Source organism: Aquarana catesbeiana, linkage group LG02 (genome assembly GCF_042186555.1).
Source record: "Aquarana catesbeiana isolate 2022-GZ linkage group LG02, ASM4218655v1, whole genome shotgun sequence".
In the NCBI taxonomy this organism is placed as follows: Eukaryota; Metazoa; Chordata; class Amphibia; order Anura; family Ranidae; genus Aquarana; species Aquarana catesbeiana.
In genome coordinates this window covers 366,492,726-366,516,927 of record NC_133325.1, presented here as the reverse complement: position 1 = coordinate 366,516,927, position 24,202 = coordinate 366,492,726, and the positions used below count along the sequence as shown (strand labels likewise).

The 24,202-nt window shown below is 41.6% G+C and overlaps 1 protein-coding gene across 5 annotated transcripts in view; it reads right to left on the bottom strand.

Moving 5' to 3' along the window:
* The window catches only part of AUTS2 (activator of transcription and developmental regulator AUTS2), a 2,093,484-nt gene that overhangs the window by 1,509,086 nt on the left and 560,196 nt on the right, over positions 1-24,202 (bottom strand). The window lies entirely within an intron of this gene.

The following is a 24,202-nucleotide window of genomic DNA, read 5'->3' as shown; positions in this document are numbered from 1 at the left end:
GCATTTTACCTAAATAGAACAGGTGAAATGTGGATGAGCAGAATCTTCAAAAATGTACAACCTTGCTGGGTTATGAATTATGAATCTAAAAATGATAGTAATGGTCTCAGGTGTGATTCTGCTATGTGTAGAGACCAAACATGAATGATTTTTACTTACCAGAACCTAGTACTACCAAAAAAAAGACCCCAATATTAATAACACTCAACTATTTTAAAATAAAGCTGGCACTTACAGAATCTGACATTTTGTCTCTGCGCAACCAAGTTCTTGTATAAAGTTTTATAATTGTGCACTATAGGTGTTATGAGTTAATAAACCTTAAAAATTACATTGTAGAAGAATCAGATCCATACATTAGTCAGAGATTAGATGAGAAACGTTACCTCTTGTCTGCCCTAATTAAGATGCAGATGCACAGAATAGAGTATCCAGTGACAACAGACGGGGGCATAAAAAGACCCCTTCTGTGCAGGAACACAAGTCCAACATTTGGCCTATCCTGGACACTGTATTGCTAAAATGTCATATGCATTCCAGGTTTATTAAAATAAGTGAAAATATGATCCAGATGTACTATTTCTTGTCAGGATCATGACAGAGATTTAAATAAGATTGAAAAATGCTTTAAATGTGCAATAGTTAAAGAGTAAATTACATTTAACAGATTTTATAAATCTCAGTCTCGCTTCCCTCTGCATCTTCTTGCTAGCTGCTGCTTTGGGCAGCCATGTGCTAAGAAAGGGGGGTGCCCTGCATTATCAACAATACCACAGTGCACAATCAACATCAGCATGTACTAATAAATAACTGCTTTATCTGTATTGCTCACAGACACCACTCAAAACTTTAGGCCAGGTTCACACCTATGCGAATTGGATGCGGATTGGATGCGGATTTCTCTGCATCCAATTCGCATAGCAGGAGAATGTGACTGGCTCCCTATGGAGCCGGTTCACATATCTCCATTGTGGCTGCAGAGCGCACTGCACAGAAGTGCTGTGCGTCTTTGGCTCAGTTTCTGGGCTGAATTCAGGCATAGATTAGACCCTGAAATGGGGAACAGTGACGCACATCGCTCCTGTGCGATCCGCAGCCGGTTCCAGTGTGAACCGAGCCTTACCCTGTAACTACAGAAAATTCTAATAGGTGACATTTTTCTCTTTAGACACCCATACAAATCATTCCTATTACACTTTGCATTAAAAACATACTCCAAAAGTTAAAACAATAGTATTAAAAGGTAGTGCCAATGGTATTAGCACACAATTTCTTTCAGCTTTAGGCAATAAAGTATGCTTGCGTTCTCATTTTGATTGCCATGGCGCAAAAAAGAATATATAGCTATTATTTCTGAAGCGCTAGTATTTCTACAAATTATTCCAAACAGCTGCAAATATAGGACAAACTGAACTGAGGCTTTTTTCTATGAGTGATGAGGAACTTGCCATACTAATGTACTGTTATATCTTGTAGCCTGACCTTTTCACTGTGTTGTATCAGAAGATGGCTGTCAGGAAGGGCTGTCATACTTAAATGAAAATCAAAATCAAATCTTGGCATGAAAAAAAACAAACTCTGGGATCTAAACTAGTAAATACGTTCATTTCTCAGTAAATCCAGTGTTACTGTGTCGCAAGAATTATGAGCATCCAAAGATATAACAAGACTCCGCTAATGCATAATGGAAGACAATAAGGCTGACTTTCTAAAAGGTTAAGTGTTTAGCAGCTTTATTGAATCACAATTTGCTATGCCACAGCAAACAGATGCAAAGGTCTGGCCTCTGTCTTCTTAAAGGTTGCTAGTTTGAGTCATTAAATGATGTGTCATAACAACATTTTTTTAGTAAATAATGAGGTATATTTATGTCGGTTGGATGTGATGTTGTAGAAATGCTTCTTTACAATTTGGATCATTTCTGCAAAATAGAGTTTTGTTTATCATAACAATACACAGGAATTTTTATAAGTCTGACCTTTACAACTTGCTTTTTTAGAACATTCCTGTGCTTTAAAGTTCTACACAGCGATATCGCATAATACTTTTAATGATAACACTGACATTCTTGAATAAATAGCTCATAATATTGGTGCGCTAAAGTCCTCATCCGCTGAGGCGTTTAATAGTCCAAAGTAAGGACTAGTTAAAATGTAGCTTAGTGATGTTCTCTGATTGGCCAATGATCCACACTCAATCTCAATCTGATGGCACAGTGGTGTAGTGGGTAGCACTCTCACTCTCACCTAGCAGTAGGAAGGGTCGCTGGTTTGAATCCCAACCACGACACTACCTGCCTGGAGTTTGCATGTTCTCCCTGTGCCTGCGTGGGTTTCCTCCCACACTCCAAAGACATGCTGGTAGGTTAATTGGCTTCAGTCTAAATTGTCCCTAGTATATGAAAGTGAGTTGGGGACCCCAGATTGTAAGCTCCTTGAGGGTAGGGACCAATGTACAATGTATATGTAAAGCTCTGCGTAAACTGATAGCGCTATATAAGTACCTTAAATAATAATAATAATCTCTTGCTGACAGTGCAAAGCAGCAGCTAGAAAACTTAGCCTTAAAGCGGTGCTAAAGGCTGAAGGTTTTTTACTTTCATGCATTCTATGCATGAAGGTAAAAAACGTTCTGTGTGCAGCGGCCTCCACCAGCCCCACAATCCTTACCTGAGCTCCCTCCGATCCAGCCATGTTCATGATAGCCTCATCTGTCCCAGGACTCTCCCTTCTCATTGGCAGAGACAACAGTGGGAGCCCATTGGCTCCCACTTTTGTCAATAACGGCTAGTGAGCGAGTGAGCCATAGACCATGCAGGCAATACCTTGTCATCATTGAGACACAATGTATAGGGATCGGGACAATTGTAGGCACCCACACTCACTCAGGTTGAACTTGATGGATTGGTGTCTTTGTTCAACCTTACTAACTATGTAACTATGTAATGAGGAGAGAGTGGGGGGCTGGGCCTGTCTTATGGACGTATAGAGCAGCAGCTCAGGAGCAAGCATGCAGTGGTGACCCCAAGGCAAGTGGCTTTCTGTGGGGGCACTACTCAATGGGGAGGAGCCATGAGCCCCGGCAGGGGAACTGAAAAGAAGGGGATTGGAGCTTCTCTGCGCCAAACCACTGCACAATGCAGGTAAGTCTAACATTTGTTATTTAAAAAACAAAAAACAAAGCTTTAATACTACTTTAAAGCCCAGCAACTGCACATTTTTATCCACGGCATCATGAGGTTGTGTGATGAGAGCTCACAGAGTGCATGCTCCCAGCATATTAACTGTACTTTCCTTGATGGTCAAGGCTTCTAATAGGGGGCCAGCGGGACAGGCTCCTGATCATATGACCGCTGTGAGAGCAAATCACAGCTATCATGTGATAGCGAAGCTGCATAGATAGCAGTGTGGGGGTATACACATTTCAGAAAAAATTATCCCTACTGTTGCATTTGCCCGACAGTATAGTTCATCAAACATGACCTGTGCAATCGATTGGGGCTGCATCATTTATGATGCAGAAAACTTTTGGGGTTTAAAACAGGTTGTGAGGAGGTGCCAGAATGCCTCCTTACTGCCTGTCCACCATGCATTGCTTATCAGAGGGTCAATGCAAATGTAAACAAGCCCTTATGCCGCGTACACACGAGCGGAATTTCCGACAGAAAGAGTCAGATGGGAGCTTTTCATTGTATATTCCGTGTGTATGCCCCATCGGACTTTTTCTGTTGAAAATTCAGACGGACTTAGATAGAGAACATGTTCTATATTTTTCCGACAGAACAAATTACTATCGGGAAAACAGCTCGTCTGTATGCTGTTCGGATGCACCAAAAACGACGCATGCTCTGAAGCAAGTACGAGACGGAAGCTATTGGCTAGTTTATTCCGACGGCAAAACCGGTCGTGTGTACAGGGCATTAGACAGTTGTCACTGAAGCAGGTGTGATCTCTGGAGAATGTCCTCTCTTTTTCTGTTCTGGTCAGAAATGTTAGATTTTCATCACTTTCTGCCTCATTGACAATGGTCACTAGGACAAATAGAGGGGGACAGCGGAATAAACCCAACAAGGGTTCTAATCCTAAAGCTATTTAAACACCTGGGGACATATTTATAAACCAATGAATGTGACATTCTCCAAAGAGTCACAGGTGAAATTCATCACTGTAATTTAAAACAAATGCACCAGGAAGACTTACCTGCACTGATAGTTTGGTGAATGTCACATTCAATAATCTATAAATATGCAGAGTCTTCTTACCTGTGGTAGTTAATATGGGGGAAAGGGGAAGAGGAATATAGGACTTTAAATGAAGCCACGGCCTGGTAGGGCCATGTGCTTCCATCCCTATCAATAATGAGGAAAATTAGAGGGCATGAGGTTGGGACTTTACAAGAAGCACAAAGCAGCAATTAAATACAGACCAAGCAGGCAATACCTTGTTATTAACGTTTGTATACATATACATTTTGGTGGATTCTGGTAAATTTTTGTGTAATACAGTTGATATTCATAGTATCATTATGTTTTACTATATGGGAACTACACCCCAACAGTTATGTATATCCATGTTTTGTACCAATAAATATCCTTTCTAGATGTCCACGTGTATTCAGTTGCTGCTACGTGCTTCATGTAAAGTCCCACCCTCATGCCCTCTACCTGTGTTAGTGTTTGTTTGCTTAGACATGGGTGTAATCTTTTGCTTTGCTTAGGCTACCAGAGCCTGGTAGGGCAAACACCCTTTTTTATCAACTGACAAATAAAGGTGTAGCACTACCCCGCAGGAGCCACTTGAATATATTTGTTTGCAGGGGTATCCTACTGATTAATCCACAGCCAGTCTCAGGGTATTTTCCTCACACAGCCAGGTGTACACACTCTTCTGCTTGTTGTCTCCAATAACCAGTCTAGGGGATGTGTTTTTTTTTTGTTTTATTTGGAGAGCTTGGATAGGAGAAAGGAATTTGTAGGATACTCCAAATTAACTATTCGCAAGCAAGGACAGCTTTCTCAGTAGAATTGTGTAGCAGACTGTCAACAGTGCTGTCTTTTGGCCTAGGCCGACAAGGCCCAGGCCTAGGCCGGCACTTTGCGGGGGGCAGCAGGAAAGCCACCCCCCCGCACGAGAAAAAGGCCCCCCCGACCCGTCCCACCGAGTACCGGCTCCCGCGGCCTCCCCCCATGACTGCCTCCCACCTCCTGTCTTGATGTATTGGCACTCTAGGAAATATTATGGGCAGCAATTGTTTGGGCGTGCTTGGCCGAGGGGCATGGAGCGACTGGCGTCCCCATAAACGGCCGGTGACTGGCTGCATTCCATCTGACTGGTGGAGGCAGAGCCTAATGCTCCGCATACCCTCCTTCGTGCGGCTTTCATTCACTGGCTGCATCTTCTCCCGGGTGTGTCTGTGATGATGGGAGGAGGAGGAGAGAGAGAGGAGCATGAGGGGAACCCCAGGCAGTGGCCAGGACAGCAGGTGAAATCAATTTCTATTGCTATAGCAGAAATGAGCATTTCTGCTATATTTTTATGTTTTGATCTCATCTAAATTTTTTTAGCAGCTGCCTATAGACTGGATGTTTGTTTGGTTCTTACTCCATTATTTCCACTATTTCCTAAAGCAGTATATGAACTTTCACTGAATGTGGACTGTTTACTGAGTTTGCATTGATTTCAGCATGTGCAAAGTGCCCCATGCATGCTGAAATCAATGCAAACTCATTAAAGAGAAGTTTCGCCCCCCCCCCTCGTGATAAAATTTAAAAGGTCTCTTTCACACGGGTGGTCCCCCCAATGGACTCAGCTTTGCTCAGCAGGGGATCGTTCCATTGATCCCCGCTGAGCAGGCAGATGACAGGTCCGTCTCCACTCACTGTGCAGGGATAGACCTGTCAGAGCCCCACTGTCCTCTATGGGGAGATCCAATGAAAACGGATCCGCCTGTCCATTTTCATCCGATCCGCCAGATGGATGGAAAATCAGGTCTCCATCCGTCTGCATTTGGCAGACAGGATCGGATCGAATAGGAGCGGCTATCACGGACACTTACCTATCCAGGGTTCCCACGATGTCAACACCCCAGCCAATTTGTGGATTGGCTCTCGGGTGCTGCTGCCGCCATTATGTCCCGTTCCCTACTGCACATGTGTGAAGCGCGCTGTGCTTTCTGAATGGTGCGGCGGAGGAGGGGGTGTGGTTTACAGATTATAGGGTGGATCTTAAACAGGAAGGGGTGTGGCCTTGTCAGGGAGGGGTGGGTCATATTTAAATTAGGGGGTGCATCAGTTCAGTCAGGCCTAGGGCAGCACAAAACCTAAATACACCACTGTCAATAGAGCTTTGTAGCAGACTGTACAGAATAAAGAAAATTCACTTTGTAGCAGAAGGAATTTAGTGGACCTTGCTTCTTCAAGACACTAGCCAGTATCCCCTTTAAGCTTACATCCAATATGCTAACTTCTAGCACCAAGAGGGGGATTTAGCAACACCAGTCTCTAGGATCCCTTAGGTATGTCTGTACTCACAAGGCCCTGAGGACAGGTCAACTTACTCCATGATACCAGACAGAATACATGGACATCCTCCCTTAGACAGTTTTTAGGAGAACCATGGGTTTCAGCTTCAATGTTGTAGGCCAGTAATGGCAAACCTTGGCACTCCAGATGTTTTGGAAGTACATTTCCCATGATGCTCAACTACACTTCAGAGTGTACGAGCATCATGGGAAATGTAGCTCCAAAACATCTGGGGTGCCAAGGTTCGCCATCACTGTTGTAGGCCCTCAAGTTGCCCACCTGAGGCTACATGGCAGCCTGTGCTGAGGGGGGCAGCAGGCCCCCTCTCCACCTGGACCTCTCTCTGTATAGGAAGACCTCGAGCCCATGTGCTCATCCAATATAAATGCTGACAACCAGCATTTGGGGGCACCTCCCCTTCTAAATGCCTAGGGCTGTATGGATGGATATTCATGCTCTCATTTGCATGGTTTCCACCCACTGTCCAGTACATTCCATAGCTACTAGACGCAGTGTAAAACTTCAAGACAGCATGAGCAGCACCAGAGCACACTGAGCAGACCCTGCTAAACAATCACAGACTCTGTTAGGCAGACAGCACATAAATATACCTACTGTCTCTCTGTTAGGCAGAGAAACCAACAACTATGACACACTCACTCTAGTACCTACCTAGAGGGCACAACAAAGGTAGCAAAGGATTTGCCACACCAGCACTTGTGCAGGGAGAACTAGGTAAAGGACCCAGGCAGTGCTAGTGTAATATCACCCATAAACACCCTGAAAAATTTAGAAAAAACACATGAAAAGCATATCAACAATGCATAAAAAATGAAATTTTCTACTATTACACTACTATTTTTTTACAAGCTCCTTTACATGCCTTAGATTAAATGTACTATAAAGCTCACTTGCCATCTAATGTGAACTCTTATTTTTTGCCAATGTGATGTGTACTTGGGGTTTAGTTAAATGTTTGACACATATAAAAAACAAGTTTATTACAAACTCCCCTTGCTATAAAAGATATTTTTTCAAAGGTAATCTCACCCATGAGAAAATAGTCCTTTTAGATATCTTTATGGGGTATTTTTCCTAATCATCACCTAATTAAAGGAGTCCTTCTACCACCAACAACCAAAAGCAGAGAACACACTACAGTTTTTTTTCCCTGACAGCTCCGGTCAGACCCGCTGTACTAACTATGCGAGGTTAGTTCAGCAATTTCCCTCACTAACCTGTTACGTTCTGACAGGGGGACTTTTTTTGTTTTTTTTAACCAGCCATTGTCTCCTGACATTCGACCCGTGTGTGCGGGGCTTAAGAGGGACCTTCTAACACTTATCTTCTATGCACTGAATCACTTCAAAGGCACCACACTATGGATTCCAATGCGTGGTGGGTGTTTTTTTTGAAGCACCTGATTAGAGCCAGAGGCTCTAATAGGCTTTATAAAAGGGTGGGCTTGGGTGGGCACCCTGTTGTGTGATGATAGTGAATGAATTTTTTGCTATTTTCGGACCACCCGCACGGAGTTCTGCCCCCCCACAAAAAATTGAAAGTCAGCAGCTACAAAATACTGTAGCTGCTGACTTTTACTATTACTATGACACTTACCTGTCCAGGGTTCCCGCAATGTCGGCACCCCAGCCGATTTTCAAATCATCTCTTGGGTGCTGCAGCCGCCATTTATGGTAAGGGAAACAGGCAGTGAAGCCTTTTGGCTTCACAGCCAGCTCCCTACTGAATGCGCAAAGTGCACTGCTCTTTCTAACTGGCCCAGCAGCGGAGGAAAGAGAAGGAGGGCCGAACGTCCGAAGCATCCTCGGGCAGTCTCCCGGAAGTGGGAAGGGTACCTGTCAAAAATCCCTCCCCCCTAAAAGGTGCCAAATGTGGCACTGTAGGGGGGGGGGATAAGCAGAGGTTCCACTTCTGGGTGGAACTCTGCTTTAAGTACCCCAACTCTCACTTTTCTTTTATTTATTTTTATATCTGAACTTTCTGTAATGTGCTATAAACTCTACATATTATGCATTTTAAAATGTAAACAGAGGTTCCTGGGACCTAAAGTTATAACAACGGTTCCTCTATTTTACAGGGGTTGAGAAAAGCTACTCTACTCCAATTATACACCAAAATACATTTGTTGAAAAAGGATATGTTTTAATGTGTTAATTTTTCTTGTTGAATCTACTAATGATAAATTGTTTTTAGAGCTCTATTATACTGGGGCTTTTCCTGAATCAGCTGCATTACTGTATAAGATTTACACAGTGTTATGGTTATCTTCTTTCCTGTTTGGAATACAACATGACTCCAGGCACGTGGCTTTTGTGTGTGTCTTCTTGATATCCGCATAAACATAACTGAGAGTAAATTACATCTCTGACAAATCAGTTTGGTTTTTCTGATCTACGAATTCATGAATTGCGGTTGGGGAACAGAGATAATTCTACTCCTTGGTTATGTTTACTCCCTACAGGCAAAAAATAGTCAGTTACCATAGCATCCATATAACGTGAGTCTTCGCAGAAGCATTTTTTTCTATGCATATAAATTAAATCTGTCTAAAGAATAAAGTACATTCCATTTGGGCTTAATCTGTCAGTCTAGGCAGGATTGGTAAATAGGAGCATCTAACGCCTGATGACTAAATTTGATTTAAGAATTTGCGTTTGTTTACATTTTGTAATGGGGCGTCTGGCATATATAGATCAGCCCACAGGCATTCACTCAGATTTGAATTAAGTATGTCTTATTTTCATTTCCCACTGATAATATTAGACAGTAAAACAGAAACTCTCTTTAAAAATAGGCCACTCATGTAAAACTAAACAACATGGTATGACAGCATCCCTCATTTATATTCCACTGCATGCCTACATAATGAAGAATCTAAAATGTAATACAAGACACTTACTTTACTTCACACAAAGTGCATCAGTAGCATCAACACTGCTTGAAGAGGAAGTAAACCCTGATATGTGACAATATGTGACACTTACCTGCAAATAAATCCATCGCTGTCCCCTGTGCAGGCTGCGTCCATCTTCACCCCTCTTCCTTCTGGGGACCGCGGACTCCGGCTCTGTGACTGGCCGGAGCTGCGTGACGTCACTCCCATGCATGCGTGCAGGAGCCGTCAGTAACCACACATGCTGGGGGGAAGAAACGGCTGTTTAATCTGATCCACCCCTTCTTCCACCATCCCCAATCTACACTATCTGCTGATAGAACAGAGCCATGGGGACAAGCTGCACATGCTCAATTTGGTGTGTATTGCTAGAGAGTTTATTTTTATGCACTGTCCAGACAGAGGGTCAGGGGTCCTACAGCCTCATAGGACAATCAGGGGAGAATGAAAACTCCTCCTACAAGCTTTAACCAGACTGATAGAAGTCACAAGACTGCTGATGAGAAAAGGTATTTAGAAGTTTATATTTACTAAAACTATTGCATTTCCATGTTCTGTGTACTGTACAGGTTCCTGGGTTTAGTAACACTTTAAGCTAAAAAACATTTTTAATGATAGCTCCCTTGATAAATACTTACCTGAGCCTCATCTTAATAGAGCGCTGTGCACTTCTGCAGAAGCTTTCCTTCCCTCCCCCACTCTCACAGGTTTGGTTGAGAGCAGTGGGAAACATTGGCTCCTGTTGCTGTCAGTCAAAACCTGTGAGTAGGGGGGTGTGTCGGGCTGTGTGCCTGAATAGACGCAAACAGCCTGGTTCGGGTTTAAGGACACACGAGTGCTCCCATAGGAAGCGATTTCCAATGGTGGGGGGAGGAGCCATGAGTGCTGTTAGGGCACCTGAGAAGAGGAGGATCAGGGCTGTTCTGTGCAAAACCATTTCACAGAGCAGGTAAGTATAACATGTTTATTATTTTAATTTTTTTTTTAAATATAGCTTTACAGTGACTTTAATGAGTGCTTGTTCCTTTAAATGCAATGCATATTGCAAAACATAAGCTTGTATCAGTCATTTGTGTTGTTCTTGGCATTGGCATGTTCATAGGGGGGCATGATCCATTGCTCCATTGAAAAACTACACTATACATCCTGAACATAGGGGGACAGAGTTGTTGCGCTCACAAGCAGAAATGGTTGTATTTTTACTTTTTTTTTTTTTAAATAACACAAATATCCCAATCTCCTGCATTATTAGTGCATGTAATGTGCAGATGGGGCATTTTCACATGGCAGAGCATCTCAGCTTGTCAAATCAGCTGCACTGCATGCGCTTGCTAAGGCCAGAGATTGAATGTTTATAGTACTGCACAAATAATTTGTCCTGGCCATGCCCCCATCCCTGTTTATGTAGTAATAGACAAAGGATGCACAGGACAGACGGGTAGATGTAAATGTGAGTTCATGGCTGAAGACCAGGAACTGATTTTTGCACTATATTTTTTATACAAGTGTCTCTAGCACAGCAGTTTGCTGCTCTCATGGCACTGTGTCTCTTGCATGTCAGTGTGTTTCTACCATCCATGGTATAATATCTTTCAGGTCTTTTTAACATGAAGCTGTGTTTTCCACATGGCAGCATAATTATCTAAAATAGCAATGAGCATCTATCATGTCAGTGTCTCCACAGAAAGACCCAATTTCTCACGGCAGCTGTGCCTCATGTAGCAGTGCCACCCGACATGGTAGCATAGCCAGTTTTTGTTTTGTGCAGCCTTTGCAATGACATGGAGTACCAGCAGGAGGGGAAGAAGTCTGACGCAGACCACCACACAGCATTACCACTGATTAACTCCTTTATGTCTGCAGGCAATTACATTTTTCATTTCCACAGCACGACTTGTAAATTTGTTATAAATTAGTCAATGTGAAATAGAAAAACTTTCTAACTCCTTTGCATTCCCAAATGATTTTATATGCAAGTATTCATTTTCTACTAACATTGCAATACAATGATTTTGCTAATAAAGCTTAAAGTGGAATTCCACCCACTTTTACAACTCTTCAGCATCCCTCACTAAACTGTGCACTGTAAACGAATTGGATATTTTTAATGAAAACCAAATAATAAAAGGTAGTGGACATACACAGGAATAGAGACGAGTCTCCCAATCCCTAAATATAAACACATAGGATTCTTTTTCTTAGAACAAGAAATATGGGATTTTTGTAGGGAGAATTAACGTCTGTTCACAGTAGGTACTAATACAACAAGTATTAAAAAATTGGATTTTTATTAAATGGAAAAAAGGAAAACAACAACAGAATATACATGAAAAATTGTTAATACAATAGACATCAAATGAGACCATCCAGTAATATGTTCAAATTATATTCATGCCTGTCAGCCAACATGTTTCGCAAACGACAAGTTGCTTCATCAGGGCATAGATCGGCATCATTAGTTCATTTAAACTACAAGAACAATAGATAGGTATACGATGGTTAGAAATGTATGGTGGTCATATACATGCAGGTGTCATAAGGAGCATATAGCAATTCATCTAAACATTTTGGCTGGTAGTCTCACCTACTGGTCTAGGTCTGAGGTTAAAAGCATACTTCCCCATTGCCAGGCATTGTCTGTTCTGCCAGCTGGTGCAAATACTCCGGGGGTGCCAGATCCCACCGGATATTGCCAATAGAGGAACTGGACCGCACAGTTGCAAGACAAGAATCTAATAAAATAAAATCAAAAATATATCGATACCAAGTTGTTTATTAAAGCTAAAGCAATGCTATATATATAGTTTGTTCAAACGAATAATAAACACGACATTCGGTTAATATCGCTTGGCAACTATATAATGCAAACGGGTAAGATAGGTGCATGATCTTACATACCGAGACATAAGTCTTTGAACGTGTAATTATATAACAAGACATAAGTCTATTGACCGTGTAATTAGCAATATATTCCAAATACTACAAATAAAATATACTGCCTTTAGTGGTTGTACAAATATATCCTTAATCACATAATCCCAACATGGCATAACCTCTAACACAGGACTGGAAAGAGGGGTTGATTAAATGTTGGAGTGTTAGCTGGTAAGTGTAGGGGTTAAGGCTGTATGGGAGTAACACACTTGCAAAGAAATACATAGATTTCATATGCACCAGACCAGAGCCAGCAGCTCTATGATCTAGCATGGTTAGTCCGTGTCATGAAGAGTGAGTCTCTTTCCAAACAAAGCAAAATGAAATAAAACAAATAAAGCTACCCCTCTCCTACAGTGAGGAGGCCTCGATGTATCTCCGCCACATTCTTCTTTGGCGGAGGTACATCGACGATGTCCTCCTCATCTGGACAGGTTCAGTTGGTCTACTGTCAGACTTTATGGAGTTTTTGTCCCAAAATAACTTCAATTTGAAGTTTACGATCCAATCAGATGCCCATTCCATTCCTTTTTTGGATCTGCGCCTTGTCCTGCAAGAAGATGGTTCTGTATTCAGCACATTATATAGGAAGGAGACGGCGGGGAATACCATATTGCATTTCTCCAGCTCTCATCCCCGCACGCTTGTACGTAGCATACCCTATAGCCAATACCTGCGGTTGCGCAGGAATTGTGCAAAAAATGAAGATTTTGAGAGAGAAGCGAAGGCCCTTTTTAGGAGGTTACGTGATAGGGGCTATAGTAAGAAAATTCTTAAAAGGGCCTACAAACGAGCCAAATCAAATTTACGTGAGACTCTCTTGTTCAAACCTAAAGTATGTGATTCACAATCTACTATTGAGGCAGTATATTTTATTTGTAGTATTTGGAATATATTGCTAATTACACGGTCAATAGACTTATGTCTTGTTATATAATTACACGTTCAAAGACTTATGTCTCGGTATGTAAGATCATGCACCTATCTTACCCGTTTGCATTATATAGTTGCCAAGCGATATTAACCGAATGTCGTGTTTATTATTCGTTTGAACAAACTATATATATAGCATTGCTTTAGCTTTAATAAACAACTTGGTATCGATATATTTTTGATTTTATTTTATTAGATTCTTGTCTTGCAACTGTGCGGTCCAGTTCCTCTATTGGCAATATCCGGTGGGATCTGGCACCCCCGGAGTATTTGCACCAGCTGGCAGAACAGACAATGCCTGGCAACGGGGAAGTATGCTTTTAACCTCAGACCTAGACCAGTAGGTGAGACTACCAGCCAAAATGTTTAGATGCATTGCTATATGCTCCTTATGACACCTGCATGTATATGACCACCATACATTTCTAACCATCGTATACCTATCTATTGTTCTTGTAGTTTAAATGAACTAATGATGCCGATCTATGCCCTGATGAAGCAACTTGTCGTTTGCGAAACATGTTGGCTGACAGGCATGAATATAATTTGAACATATTACTGGATGGTCTCATTTGATGTCTATTGTATTAACAATTTTTCATGTATATTCTGTTGTTGTTTTCCTTTTTTCCATTTAATAAAAATCCAATTTTTTAATACTTGTTGTATTAGTACCTACTGTGAACAGACGTTAATTCTCCCTACAAAAATCCCATATTTCTTGTTCTAAGAAAAAGAATCCTATTGGATATTTTTTATTTTTTTTCTCAGTACCTACTGTATATCTGCTGTATTCATTTTTCACTTCCTCCTCCCTGGCCGTGGTCCATCGCATCATTTCCTGTTTGCAATGCCTTCTGGGAAGGGGCGGCAAATTCCTCTGACACTTCCGTTGCTATGGAAACCTGACCTGAAACCTATTACACTGCTTGTGCTGCACTGAGCATGTGCGAGATTTGCAAGGATGAGATCCAGGAAGAAATACAATCTGGCTTCAGATGCCCACACTTAAGATGGCAACGGCCTGCTGTAAGTTTATAAAATAACAAACTACTGCTATAAACTAACAAAACAGACCTTAGTTTACAGACCAACTTTACTAGAATACATTAAGCTTGTGTATTATAGGGGTATTTTTATTTAAAAAGTATAATTTTGGCCGGAACACCACTTTAACCACTTGGCGTCAAAATGTCACTTCCGCCCATAGCTCTTAAAGGGCCATTTTTTTTTAAATTTTTTAAATGACAACTTTAAAAAAAAAAAATTTTTATTGCATTTTAGTGTAAATATGAGATCTAAGGTCTTTTTGACCCCAGATCTCATATTTAAGAGGTCCTGTCATACTTTTTTTCTATTACAAGGAATGTTTACATTCCTTGTAATAGGAATAAAAGTGACACATTTTTTTTAAAAGAACAGTGTAAAAATAAAAAATAAAAGGTAAAATAATTAGGAAAAAAAAATGTAAATGCGCCCCATCCCGCCGAGCATACGTGAGTATCGCCCGCATATGAAAACGGTGTTCAAACCACACATGCGAGGTATCATCGGTAGAGCGAGAGCAATAATTCTCACCCCAGACCTCCTCTGTAACTCAAAACATGCAACCTGTAGAATTTTTTAAATGTTGCCTATGGAGATGTTTAAGGGTAAATGTTTGTCACCATTCCACAAGCGGTCACAATTTTGAAGCATGACATGTTGGATATCAATTTACTCGGTGTAACATTATCTTTCACAATATAAAAAAAAATTTGGCTAACTTTACTGTTGTCTTATTTTTTAAAAATGTTTCAAAAAAGTGTATTTTTTCCAAAAAAAGTGTGCTTGTAAGACCGCTGCGCAAATACGGTGTGACAGAAAGTATTGCAATGACCTCCATTTTATTCTCTAAGGTGTTAGGGAAAAATGTATAATGTTTGGGGGTTCTAAGTAATTTTCTAGCAAAAAAATACAGTTTTTATCTTGTAAACAACAAATCTCAAAGAGACTCTGTCCTTAAGTGGTTAATAATGCAATTAACTAAACAAACTGGTTAAACTCTATTATTGTTAATACACTAAACACCTAAGCAACTGAAACGTGGAGTGTGATCACCATAACAGGTTCTTATGGTGATCATGTGCCTAAGAACAACTCAGGCTGGTGTCCAGTACATGATGCTGGTGGAGCAGGGCTCAATCCTCCTGTATTTATTGTATTGAATTGTATTGTAACTGTACTGTCTGCCCTAATGTTGTAAAATGCTGCGCAAACTGTTGGAGCTATACAAATCCCAGATTATATTAATAAAAATAATAATAATAATAATAAAAACAATCTGGTCCTGCAGGTCAAAGTATGTAGGACAGCATGTAGTCAAAGCTGCGGAAAAATGTGTTCATGTTTTGAAAAGTTTCAGAGAACTCTGTGATTGTCTTGACTAGGTAAATAAGTGGCTTCAAATGCTGATTTTGCCATGTTATGTTATGCCTATGTGGGATCAAATATGGGTTTGGTATCTGTCTCTGTCTATTGACCTCTGAGGTAACTGTAGGATCTCGCTTAACGGACAAGTCCACTATTTATTTAACACCCACCCCAGGCTTTAAAAGATTTTGAGGTGTATATTAAATTCTAAAAAAATGTCAAATTTTCATAGATTAGTTGGTTTATCAGACCCATTTCACACTGGAGCATTTTGCAGGCGCTATAGCGTTAAAAATAGCGCATGCAAACCTCCCCAAAACAGCTACTCCATTCACTCCAGTGTGAAAGCCCGAGGGCTTTTACATTGGAGCGGTGCACTGGCAGGGCGTCAGATAAAGTCCTGCCAGCAGCTTCTTTGGATCGGTGAAGGAGCGGTGAACTCACTGCTCCTCCCCCGCTGTTCCCCATTGAAATCAATGGGGCAGCGCTGCAATACTGCAGGCAAAACGTCGCTCTGGGGGCATTTTGTTAACAGATTTAACCCCTTTTTGGCCGCTAGTGGGGGGGTTAAAACCCCCCCACTAGCGGCTGAATAGCGTCGCTTTACCACTGACGCCCGGGCATCGGCAGTGTGAATGGGGTCTTATTGTGGATGAAGGCATTCAGAAAAACAGTTTTTGATGAGCTGAATTTTGTCCTCATGGTAACCACTTTAGGACTGCCCCATAGCAGTTCTACTGCTACAGGGTGGCTCTCCTGTGCAGAATCACATAAATTATGTGATTCTGCACTTCAACCTGCAAGGGGCACGTGCACACTGCTAGCAGGCTGCTTCTGCTGTGATTATTCACAGCAGAAGCCGATCAGTAGGTTCCAGACAATGGATGTCCTCTGGCATCCACATATCTTCGGTAATACACACAGAACTGAAATCTCCGTTCTGACAGGGGGACAAGGAATGGATTTGTGTTCCTGCAAAGCAGGGAACAAATACCATCTCTTCCCCTAGTAAAAACACCTAACACAGTACACTAAAGCACTGGCTACGCACACGGTTAACCCTTTGATCACCTTAGATGTTTAACCCCTTCCCAGCCAGTGTCATTAGTACAGTGGCAGTGCATATTTTTAGCACTGATCACTGTATTAGTGTCACTGGTTCCCGTAAAGTGTCAAAAGTGTTAATTAGTGTCCGATTGTCCGCCACAATATCACAGTCTTATAATATAAGTTGCTGATCGTCGCCATTACTAGTATATTAAAAAAAATGTAATAAATATTCCATAATATATCCCATAGTTTGTAGACGCTATAATGTTCGCATAAACCAATCAATATATGCTTATTATTATTATGATTTTCTGTTACCAAAACATGTGGCAGAATACATATTGTACAAAAAGAATGCAGGATTCCTTGGTTCGGATGTGGCTTCTAACCAAAATTCACTCAGAATACATATTGGCCTAGGTTTATGAAGAATTTAGATTTTATTACATTTTTTTATTGGATATGTTTAAAGCACAAAGTGTTTTTTTTTTTTTTGTATATAGCGCACAAAATAAAAAATGCAGTGGTGGTCAAATACCACCAAAAGAAAACTCTATTTGTGGGGAAAAAAAGTTACAATATTTTATTTGGGTACAGCGTTGCATGACCGCGCAATAGTCAGTTAAAGTAACGCAATGCCATATCACAAAAAATGGCCTGGTCATGAAGGGAAGTAAATCTTTCAGAGGTCAAGTGGTTAAATAAGCTTCTGAAATGGGCAACCTTTCATTACTTTCTTTTCTCTTCCAGCATCGTAGTGTAAAGGAAGTGATTCCCAAGAAACCAGCCTACGGTTAGCGGGCATAGCAGGGAGTGTTATTTACCAACCTACAGCTTGGTTGTTTTTATAGGAAGTCTCCTAAAAATACTGAAGACTGTTACTTGTAAGCTTCCTTCAGCCTAACATGGCTGATGACATGCAGCTCTGAGCTGCACAGAAATATACATACCTGTTAAATATCCAATAAATATGTTCTGAATGTTAGCAGTAGTTTATGCATAAATGGCTCCTTTTACTCTCTCTCTACCCAAATTAACCCAATACTTTATTACCCAAATTACTTTTTCTTTTAGTATACACAGCTGCACTGATTAACATTTAGTAATGTAAACCTACCTAAAGAATAAAAAGATTGTTATATGTGATACGAGCAAACACACTTTCCTTTTGGAACACCATTTGAAGCTAAACGGATATGTGAATGTGATATGCTTGCCTGCTTCAGCTCAACATCCCAGAGATCATTTTTTGCATTTTGGCAGCTAAGGTTTTAAAACCTTTCATGTGCAGAAACAACCTGTTTAACAATTACACTGAAGCAGAGCAGCAAGACTTTATTAAACAGGTTTAATTACAGGGCAATTTAAAGAAATTCTTATTAATTCCTGACATTTATTTCAGCTTTGGAGCTAGATGGGTTTACAGTGCAGACAAAAGCAAAACAGAGGATGTAATTACGGATGAAGCATTTTGCCAAACTTTGGAAACATTAAACAAGAAGCATTTGTTTTCTCTCAAGAGGAGAAGCATGTGATCTGCCGCAAGTGCCCATGGATGTTATATCTTGCCAGTTCATGATAGGTGCACCAATATTTGAAATTCCAAAAATACTAAGCTTATTGAAATTTAAGGGACCTTCCCATCATCCAGTGGGTCAGAAGACACCAAAACGGTGGGAACAGTTTGGGCAACCAGCAAATCAAGTAACAACGCTGTGAAAAGAATGAAAGGAAAGGTGAAGAGGTTTCTAGGAACCCCCTCACCTCATGGGATTAGGACAGGAGGCAGTTTCAAGGCTCCCCATTGTGTGCATGAGGCACACAGGGGCCTTGTTTAGGTTTAGTGAACTGAGGTGAGGTCACGTGACCTATAGGGGTTAGGCCATGTGAGTCTCGCCATGGTTTATACAGGCAGGAAGAAAGCTGGGCTGGGATTGGCTGATTTGAGGTAAGGTCACATGGCAGACTAGGGTTAGGCCATGGGAATCTTACCTCAGAATGTTCCAGAAACCCCTGAGTCTGCCTATAAAAAGGGGTTCCGTGAAGGCGAGCTCATTCGCTTCAGAAGGCACATCCCTCCCACCCAAAAATATATCTATCTATCTATCTATATATATATCTATATCTATATATAGATATATATATAGTCGCGGCCAATATTGTGTGGTGGTGTCACCTTGAAGTCAAGCGGGACAGTGTGGATATTATAAAAGTGGACTCAAGTTTGAATGACTGGGTCTGGAAAGTGTTTAAGTGAAGTGAGTTATTTGGCAAGTTAAGAGTTGTAATTATTTATGTTACAGCTTGAGCCGTGGTGGCTAAGCTGTTTTAGAGTGTGTAAATTCTTGCAACCTTATTATTTATTCCAAATATATTATCTTTTAAACCAACAATAAATGGCTGTGGCCAGCTATTATCTAAACTCTGTGTCTGGTGTATGCTTTTTTAGTAAGCTGCCTTCCTGTCTGTTGTCCCCTGTCAGGACACATTATAGAACCAATCAATACTTCTGCTAGCTAAACCTAACATACTGTATGTATCATGTATATCAAAGCTAGAAGTTTTAAAATCACTGGTAAAATAAAAGCTTGGATTTAAAAAAAAAATATACGTAGAACAAATACTGCTATAAAAGGCAGGTAAGCATAAAGGGTCCACAGAAACTGGTGCACACATGGAGGTAAGTGCAGTGGGGACTTGGGGGGGTATAGGGTGTTAGCTCACTTTTCATTTTAAAAAAAAAATGAACTTTAATTTATTTTAGACCCAGTATTTAATACTGAGAATGCAAATCTTAAAGATCAGCTCCACTGCTTTTTAATTTTACATTTTGGCGGGAGACTGAATTACATACTGGCTTCTTACATCTCTGGTGGTAAAATGTACACAATATGACAACTTTTTGTCACTTATAGTAGTTATGAAGGCAGAAGGTTTTCTATCTTAATGCATTCTATGCATTAAGATAAAAAGCCTTCTGTGTGCATTCCCCCCTCCTCCACCTAATACTTACCCCATCTCTATCCAACGATGTCCATGACATTGGTTTCAGCTGCTGTCAATCAAAGTCAGTTAGCCATTGAGGAGAGATAGGGGGTGGGGCCACACTGTAACTCCGTGTCTGAATGAATACATGGAGCTGCAGCTCGGCTTGAGTGCCTCCATAGCAAGCTGCTTACTGTGGGGATACTCAACAGAAGGGAGGGGCCAGGAGAGCTGAAGGGGGACCCGAGAAGAGGAGGATCTGGGCTGCTCTGTGCAAAACCACTGCACAGAGCAGGGAAGTATAACATGGTTATTATTTTTATAGAAAAAAAAAACAAGACTTTACAATCACTTTAAGACACATGGGAATCATATGTGCTGGGGTTAATAAACAACATGGTGCCATCCCTGAAATCAAAGCAGTAAATAAACTGAAAATAATATATATATATAATCTTATATTATTTTCATTTTTTCTGTATGTTTTCATAAGATGATACCTACAGTATATCTACAATGCAGTGCATATTAAAAAGAAGTGACTTTTGTGAAACACATTGAATTTCTCACTGCATATATGAAATCACTGCATATGTCTCAGTTGTAACCCTTTATGGCCATTTTTATGTGTATATGTTATATCATGATTTTAATGTTTATTAAGAATAACATTGTCTTTTAACCACTTCAAGACAGGGCACTTCCCCCCTTCCTGCCCAGGGCAATTTTCAGCTTTCAGCGCTGTCACACTTTGAATGACAGTTGCGCGGTTGGACAACACTGTACCCAAACTACATTTTTATCATTTTCTCACTGCATATAGAGCTTTCTTTTGGTGGTATTTTATCACAACTGGCTTTTTTATTTTTTGCTAAACAAACTAAAAAAGATCGAAATTTAGAAAAAAAGTTTTTCTTTCGTTTCTGTTATAAAATTTTGTTTTCTCCTTCACTGACGGACACTGATGAGGCTGCACTAATGGGCACTGATGAGGTGGCACTGATGAAGTGGCACTGATAAGGCGGCATTGATGGGCACTGACAAGCGGCACTGATGAGCACTGATAGGTAGCACTGATGGGCACTGATAGGTGGCACTTATGGGCGCTAATAGGTGGCACTGATAGGCGGCACTGACGGACACTGATAGGCGGCACTGATGGGCACTGATAGGTGGCACTGATGAACACTGATAGGCGGTAGGGTTGGGCAAATGGTTTGGCCAAACTTTTGCTGCTCGAACTTTTGGCGAACAGCCCAACAAATGGGTCGTTCGACCGTTTGTTCGGCCCCCTGAACCGACCACAATGCATTGTGGTGCTGAACAGTGCATTGCAAGCCCTGATTGACTGAAGCAATGAAAGCTTCAGCCAATCAGGGCACAGAACATGAGTCATGATTGGACATTGTGATCATGACTTTATCCAAGCATGGCTCATTCCCACCCCACAGTATAAATATATTCTTTCAATGGCAGCCATTTCCAGTGTGATTCCGGCGTGGAGAGAGATAGAACAGGGCTCTGTTCAGTGCTATTAGTTAGTTAGTGTGCTATACTGTGCTATTTTGCTTCAATTGTCAGTGTAGAATATTAGTTTAGTGTCAGTCTATGGATAGTGTGAGTGTAGTGAGGAGGACCATCATTCAGCTTTGCATAGTGTGCAGCTAGAGTAGGGACAGCTCAGATAGTTTCACTAGTGTAGTGAGACCGTGTCATTCATACATACATTAGTCTAGAGTAGGGACAGATGAGATAGTAACAGTGTAGTGTAGTGAGACCGTGTCTGTAATCTTTACATTAGTGTATAGCTAGAGTAGGGACAGTTCAGATAGTGTCAGTGTAGTGACGGTTGAACATTGTCTATTTGTTTGCGTTACTGCCAGTTTAACGCCATTTACTTCTGTGTGCATTACTGCCAGTTTAACGCCATATAGTTTTGTATGCGTTACTTCCAGTTTAACGCCATATAGTTCTGTGTGCGTTACTGCCAGTTTAACGCCATTTACTTCTGTGTGCATTACTGCCAGTTTAACGCCATATTGTTTTGTGTGCGTTACTGCCAGTTTAACGCCATATAGTTCTATGCATCAATGTACGTTTGGCGCATTATATTGCAGTATATTATAGTGTATCTGTGGAGTGTGTCTGTGTAGTGTGAATACTCAAATTAAAGTGCACCAAACACCTCTTTACATTGATTAAAGTGCATCTACGTACAGATTTCAACTTCTTCTTTACATTTGCTTATAAGCACTGCCCCCTCCTTCCCAATAATGTCTGGGAGGACAACAAGGAGAGGCAGACATTCCCTTGGCACTGTAAGGGGGCCAGCAACAAATGTGTCCATAGGCAAAGGTGGACGTGGTGGTCAGTCCTCAGGCAGGGCATCATTTCCTCTGTTTAGTGAGTTTGCCCATGCTATCCAGCCACAGCATGCAGAGGAGGTGATGGACTGGCTTACTAAACCTTCCTCATCCTCCTCATCCTCTGTCACGCAAACAGAGACAAGTGTGCAGTCCCCTGCAGTTGCCAAAGTGGATAAACCTGCCTATTGTCCACATCTATTCCTGCCATAGCCCTAACATCAGCCATTGAGGAGTCAGCTGAGTTATTTGACCACAGCATCAGTCACATGCTCCTTGATGATACCCAGCCATTACTGGATTCAGATGTTGGTTCTGAGGTTGAGGATGACAGGAACATGAGCCTAAAGAGAGGGAGGAACACTGGTAGAAAAAATTGGCATTCATGTTACCCAAGTTGCAGCATATTGCCAAGTTGTCTCCAGTGGTAATGATGAAGATGGAGGAGATGGAGATGATGATGATGATGATGATGATGATAAGGTCACTGATGCGACTTGGGTGCCAGATAGAGCAGAGGAGAAAACTGAAGGTGAGGGGGCACAGCCTCAAGGAGGCCGACATCAAGAAAGAGTAGAAATCAGCCACCTATTTCATCACATTCTGCAGCTGTTATCTCCCGGCCCACTCCCCTAAGCTCAGCTGTCTGGGCCTTTTTCAGCACATCTGCAGCAGATTGCACTGTTGCTATCTGCAAATTGTCTCAGGCGCATCAAACGTGGCAAAAACACCAACCATATGCATATCATTGCAATTTTTTTTTTGCCTTCATCAAGAGCACCTCTATAGGGTTACGGTGGGAAGGTGCCCCCGACACCCAAAGAGTAATTTTTCTGCACCTGTTTGACAGGTGCATATCATTGCAATTTTTTTACAGCAAGGCCAATTCTTACTTTCATCAAGATTACCTCTATAGGTTTACGGCGGGAAGGCGCCACCGACACCCAAAGACCAATTTTTACGCACCCGTCACTTCTATACAAAGTCAAAGTGACACCAGAATGTATCCAAAAAATCTCTAATCTTGTTCCCAGTGCACTACATTGTGGCCTCATCATATACACTGGATCCCCAGCTGTTGCTGAGCAAAATAAAGGCAGCTTGCAGGGAAAATTTAATTGTTTTTGGCTTTATAAATGCAATTATTGCTGCAGCAGATTCTAGACATGGTACAGATCTGCCTCTTTACAGGTAGACTAAGGGGACCCCCCCAGGCACTATATTGGAAGGAATTTTTCATTTTTAGGCTTTCACTTTAAATATCAAAAAATCACTGCTCATTTAAAAATTATGTTTTTCACAAACACAATGCCTCTCAGGCACACAGTGTTCTAAAGCATTATTTTGAATAATAGGTCAGTTTATAAAGCCTAACTAAACCAGGCCTAGGCTGGCAATATATAGCATAGTGGTCCTATCAGGAAAGAAGAAATATGCCCAGGCACATAGAGTAGTTATGTGCAAACAGAGAATTTCTGTTAGCCAAATTCACAGATGGAGAAAACCTATTAGCCAAACCCATGGACAGAGAATCCTGGTAGCCTGACCCCCACGCATGCGAATGCACACGTGTGCGCGCTCACCACTAAGTGGCGCCAAGTGGACTATATAAACACCTCTGCTGCACTAGGACTTTGCCTTATGGTCTACAGCATTCTGCTACCTGTTTCCTGTGTTTGTCCTGTTGCCATTCTGATCCATCTGACCATGCTTGTACTCTACCTGAAATGACCCCTGGCTTGCGCTTCTGTCTCTGCTTGGTCCCTCTGTCTGTTTGCCGTTGCCAACTCCAGCCTGAAATGCTCTGTTCCTGAAGTGCCTGCTAGTGACCATCCCGGCTTGCCTGACCCTGCTCTGTGCCAAGTACCTGCTGTCTGCTACCTGCCAGCCTGCCAAGTACCTGCTGCATGTGACCTGCCAGCCTGCCAAGCTCTGCTGCATGTGCCAGCCTGCCAAGCACTTGCTGCTTGTGACCTGCCAGCCTGTCAAGTACCTGCTGTCTGACACCAGCCATCCTGCAAAATATCTGCTGCCCTGCATCACAATCCATCCTGCATCCAAGTACGCACAGACCTCTCATCTGAAGCCTTC